Raw genomic sequence first — 6,075 nt, forward strand, 5'->3', positions numbered from 1 at the left:
CAGAGAGGTGATCGGCATTTACGTCCGTACAATGCCTCAAACGGAGCGGCCTGGATACTGGTGTGGTAACTGTTGTTATATGAAAACTCCACTAACGGGAGGTGCTTTTCCCTCCCATTACCAAAATCGATTACACATGCCCTAAGCATGTCTTCCAGGGTTTGGATGGTGCGTTCGGATTGCCCATCCGTCTGTGGATGGTACGCGGTGCTCATATCTAAATGTGAGCCAAAAGACTTGTGCATAGCTTGCCACAGTTCAGAAGTAAAACGTGCGTCACGATCAGAAATGATGGAGGTTGGCACTCCGTGCCTTGATACCACTTCCTTTAGGTAGATGTCTGCTAGGGTAGAAAACTTATCCGTTTCCTTGATAGGCAGAAAATGCGCAGATTTGGTCAGTCGATCCACTATCACCCAAATGGTATCATTTCCGCGTTGAGATCTGGGTAGGCCAGTAACGAAATCCATGGAAATTTGCTCCCATTTCCATTTAGGTATCTCTGGTTGTTGAAGTGGGCCTGATGGTTTCTGATATTCGACCTTGACCCTAGCACAAGTCAAGCATTTACCGACATAGGTTGCTATGCTGGCTTTCATACCAGGCCACCAGTATGTAGTCTTGAGGTCATGGTACATCTTATCCGAACCAGGATGTACTGAATAACGAGACTTATGTGCTTCATCCATCACAAGCTCGCGTAGGTCTCCATACAGTGGAACCCAGATGCGTCCGTTAACATAGTAGGCGCCGTTTTCTTTTTGTTCTAGCCGTTGCCTCGATCCTCGTAAGGACTCAGCCCTGATGTTCTTTGCCTTCAATGCTTCAACTTGAGCATCGCGAATCTGAGCGGGAAGGTTAGATTGGATGGTAAGTTGTAACGCACGTACGCGCTTAGGTATAGTATCCTTTCGGCTGAGGGCGTCGGCCACAACATTGGCCTTGCCCGGATGGTACTTGATAGCGCATTCATAGTCATTCAGGAGCTCTACCCATCGGCGTTGTCGCATATTCAATTCCTTTTGCTTGAAGATATGCTCGAGACTCCTGTGATCGGTGTAAATGTTGCACTTGGTACCGTACAGGTAATGTCTCTTAAGCGCAAAAACAAGTGCTCCCAATTCCAAGTCGTGCGTAGTGTAGTTCCTTTCGTGAACTTTAAGTTGGCGTGATGCGTAGGCAATGACCTTGTCTCATTGCATCAACACACAACCAAGTCCTTGGATGGAAGCGTCGCAGTAAACTACAAAATCATCTGTGCCTTCGGGCAATGAGAGGATAGGCGCGCTACAAAGTCTACCTTTCAAGTGCTGAAACGCAGATTCCTGTGCATCACCCCAACGATACGTGCCACCCTTCTGAGTCAGTGAAGTGAGAGGTTGCGCAATCTTTGAGAAATCTTTGATGAATCTTCGGTAATATCCTACCAAACCCAAGAATTGGCGGATTTCTGTTGGTGTGCGGGGTACAGGCCAGTTCTTGATTGAGTCAACCTTGGATGGATCAACATGAATCCCATCCTTGTTTACCACATGGCCTAGAAAGTGGACTTTGCGAAGCCAAAAGTCACATTTCGAAAACTTGGCATACAACTGCTCTTTTCAAAGAAGTTCCAGAATAAGCCTCAGATGTCGTCGATGAACACTATGATGAACTTATCCAAGTAAGGCTTGCACACTCGGTTCATGAGATCCATGAAGACTGCAGGTGCATTCGTTAATCCGAAAGGCATAACTAGAAACTCATAATGGCCGTAACGAGTTCTGAATGCTGTTTTGGAGACGTCTTCCTCTCGGACTCTCAGCTGATGGTAGCCTGACCTTAGGTCAATCTTAGAATAATAACTCGACCCTTGCAACTGGTCGAACAAGTCATCAATGTGTGGAAGAGGATAACGATTCTTCATTGTTACCTTGTTAAGTTCGCGATAGTCTATACACATCCTGAAGGTACCGTCCTTCTTCTTCACGAATAACACTGGAGCTCCCCAAGGCGAAGAGCTAGGACGTATGAAACCCTTTTCCAAGAGTTCTTGTAGTTGCGTGGACAGCTCTTCAAGTTCTGATGGAGCAAGTCGATAAGGTGCACGAGCTATTGGGGCTGCTCCAGGAGCTAGCTCGATTTGAAACCCGACTTGGCGATGAGGCGGGAGACCAGGTAATTCCTCAGGAAATACCTCGGGATAGTCACGTACAATAGGTATGTCTTCTATCTTTCTTTATTCCGCGGATGAATCAGAAATGAGGGCTAGAATAGCGGTGTGGCCCTTTCGTAAACACTTCTGGGCCTTAAGGAAAGAGATGATGCCTACAACAGCACCACTCTTATCGCCACAAATCACGACGGGTTCTTTACCAAGACGAGTAATACGGAGAATTTTCTCCTTGCAAATAATCTCCGCTTGATTATGAGATAGCCAATCCATCCCAATAACGACGTCGAAACTACCAAGTATGATGGGAATAAGATCGATAGAGAAGGTCTGACCAGCTAAGATGAGGTTACAACCCTTAACTATGTGCGTGGCCTCGAGACTTTTACCGTTTGCTATTTCTACCGTGTGTTTGGTGTTCAAAAGTGTTGGAGTGCGCTTAAGCATTTAGCTAACTTTTAACGACATGTAGCTAGTATCGGCACCCGAATCAAATAAAACAGTAACAAAGAAGTCATCCAGAAGAAACTTACCTATCACCACGTTGGGATCGTTCCTTGCTTCACCCTAACCAATCACGAACACCCGACCCTGGGCGCCATTGCCATTATTGTTCCCTCCGTTGTTGCCTCCATTGTGGTTCCTGTTCCTGTGGTTGTTGTTCTGATTCTGGTTCAGCTGGGGGCAGTTCCTCTTAAAGTGGCCTTCAGCGCCACACTGAAAGCATCCTTTATTGCCCTGCTGATGCTGCTGCTGGTGGTTCTGTGGAGCTTGTTGTTGTTGTTGGCGATTCTGGTTCACATGGCGTGGGCTCCTGCAATCTTTGGCTTCATGGCCCAGCTTGTGACATCTCTGACAATGACCCTTGTTGCACTGCCCGCTGTGATGCAGATTACACCGATTGCACTTGGGGTGATTTCCCTTGTACCCACCCTGACCTTGATTTCCAGATGACTGCTGACTGGGGCTCCTGTACTCGTCTGTCTTTCTCTGCTGGGATTGAGCTGAAGCAGAACCCTTGCCCAAATTTCCATCCCACTTGCGCTTATTATCATTGGGAGCATCAGAAGTAGTAGCGCTAATACGCTTGGGCAGCCTGTTCTGCTCAACTGCCTGATCAGTGAGGCGATGAGCCAACTTGACGATTTGTTGAATAGAGCCAAGATTTGTTGAATCTCTGGTGCAAGACCCTTGAGGTACAGCTCAATGCGCTTGATGGGAGGGTCTACCATAGTGGGACACAGGATAGCTAATTCATTCGACCTCTTCGTGTATGCCTCGATCTCAGACCCCGTCATCTTCAAATTGAAAAATTCCACCTCCAGCTTGTGGATGTCGTCACGACTGCAGTACTCTTCTTTGATTAGTTCTTTGAAACCGTTCCATGGGGTGGCATTAGCAACCGCCAGCCCTAGTAGTTGAACCTGTGCTTTTCACCAGGTTAATGCAGCACCCTCAAGTGTTCCAGTAGCATATTTCACCCTACGATCCTCTGGGCATTCACACATTTCGAAGATAGATTCGAGTTTCTCGAACCAGTGAAGGAGGCCTACCGCTCCTTCTGTGCCGCTGAAGGTAGTAGGTCGGCAGTCCATGAATGTTTTGAACGTACACACAGGAGGCTGAGCATGTTGACCTATTGCGCGAGAATAAAAGACAAGGTTAAGCACAAGAGTTGGTTCGCGAGAGTAGGATCTAAACATCCTAGGATAGGTCGAAATAGCAGGTTATACCTCCTGCAGGAACAGCTGCGAGTGCCTCAGCAACTCGTTCGTTGATCAAAGCCGTCAGCTGGGCTTGAGTGAGGTTGATACGTCCCCCGCATCCGCTCATGATCTTCATAACAAAGCAGCGTAAGTGAGGAAAGTGTCACGAAAGTGCGTAAGTGTGGGACGATAATAGGGAGTAAGCACACAAGGTTCAAATAGCAATTATCACGTTAACTAATGCACAATGTGAACTATCTAACCTACAATATAACATAGATCATACCACCTATCGTGTCGAGTCTTGCACGTGGAGCGAAGCGTCGTTGTGGATCGTTGAGCACTGTACAGGTTATAGTCTGGTTTTATCGAAAAGCTTTTCCCTTTTTAAAACCAAGTTCACTATAACCAATGGCTCTGATACCAATCTGTCACACCCCCAAAATCCACCATGCGGAGTACCACCGCTTGGAGGCGTGACGTGACCAGGATCGAGCCACCAATCATATTGAACAATGTAATTAAGTGAATGAAACCAATCACAATACGATTGGTGACCAAAGCTAGTTAACTAAGTTCGAATTAAACAGCGGAAGTATTAAAAGCAAAACCCAAAATATAAGTTCATAGTCCATAAGTTTAAAATAAAAAACGTAGATCTAATAAGTTCATAAGGATTAAGGGTTTATTACGGAACATGATAGTCCGTATCCCACAACAACCTCCTCCTCGTGCAAGCTCCATAAGCATCTAGTGACCTGTAAGGCATGTAACAACGAGTCAACAACAAAGTTGAGTGAGTTCACGGTTGGTTGATTAGTTTTAAGTTGTTTCTGAAAACGTGGTTTGTCTTTCGCTGGCGTAATTGCCGTGGGGGTTACCCCGTAGTTGAAAGTATGTTTAACCAGTTCATTCCTTATTACCCAAACCATATTCATGATTAGTGGGGGCTTCCCCATGTGAACCACTAGACTGTACCATATCGACTACTACGCAAGTAAGTTGTGCCCTACATCAGTGTCTATCAGCACTGACGGTTTGCCATAGTCCATTAGTACACGCCCGTCCGACTGGCACGGTGTGAGGTTTGTTAAACCTAATAGCGCTATTAACTAATGACCCGCCCGCCATTGGCCTCGGCGATTAAGTCGATATAAAAATGAGGGACTTATGATAGAGTTTTGTCTAGTAAGTTTTAAGGTTGTTGTCCTACCCAAGGAGGACGAACGTACGTAGCTCTACCCAAGGAGAATACGCAGGAGTAATATTGGCATCCTACCCAAGGAGGATGGCCGTACATATCCTACGCAAGGAGGATATGTAGATTCAGTTTTAAATTCTTTAACCCATTCCCAAACCACCAGGAATCCCATGCCTTAGAAAGTGTGTGAACTCACCTCGGTTTGCTCGGTTAGATTCTCAAATATAGCTAACAGTCAAGGTCGGTCAATCACGTCCTAATATGATTACCAGTTAGTCATTTAGTGGTTTTCAAATAGAGCACAAAGTTCCTACACGTATCTAACACATAACATGCATTACTTTAACGGTTTATACCCATGTAACCTCCCATCTATTCCCGTTCATAAGCAAGCATACGACATTGCACATAGCACTTTTATTGACATATAACATGTTAGATTATTCTCAGATAGCCCACCCGACATTTAGACACGCAAAATCACTACTTATGTCGTTTCAGCTTTTATATTCAAAACTGGGAAGTTTGCGGGGATTTTAATAAAATAGTTAACTTGTTTCAAAATTCTCAACTTTTTACAGAAGGTCATAAACGAAACAAATATTATTGTGTAAAAATCTCGGGATCCAATTCAGTACCAATATTTTATAAAAAATCATTTACCGGACTGCACTCAGATTTATCTTTTCCTGACTGCAGTCTACGAAATAATTCATTAAAAATTCATTGTAACTCGGATTGATGAAATTCCAGTGGGACAATTACTACGACATCAGTGTGCATCTACTGTACAGATTTCATGAGCTGATTCGACACAGAACTCAAGTTATGACTAAAAACATATCGCCCATTTTCTGCAGTAAAAATGCAGCTCTAGCTGCTGTTACAAATCGGGTCTTTAAAAATAGTAAACGAAGTCCAAAAATTACGATTCCGGTGCCATTAGAACCGTATTTCATAATACATAAATCTAGACTTCAGAAAATATATTTTTCGCTTAATTAAGGTTCGGTTAC

The sequence above is a fragment of the Helianthus annuus genome, chromosome 14, assembly GCF_002127325.2.
Source record: "Helianthus annuus cultivar XRQ/B chromosome 14, HanXRQr2.0-SUNRISE, whole genome shotgun sequence".
Taxonomy (NCBI): Eukaryota; Viridiplantae; Streptophyta; class Magnoliopsida; order Asterales; family Asteraceae; genus Helianthus; species Helianthus annuus.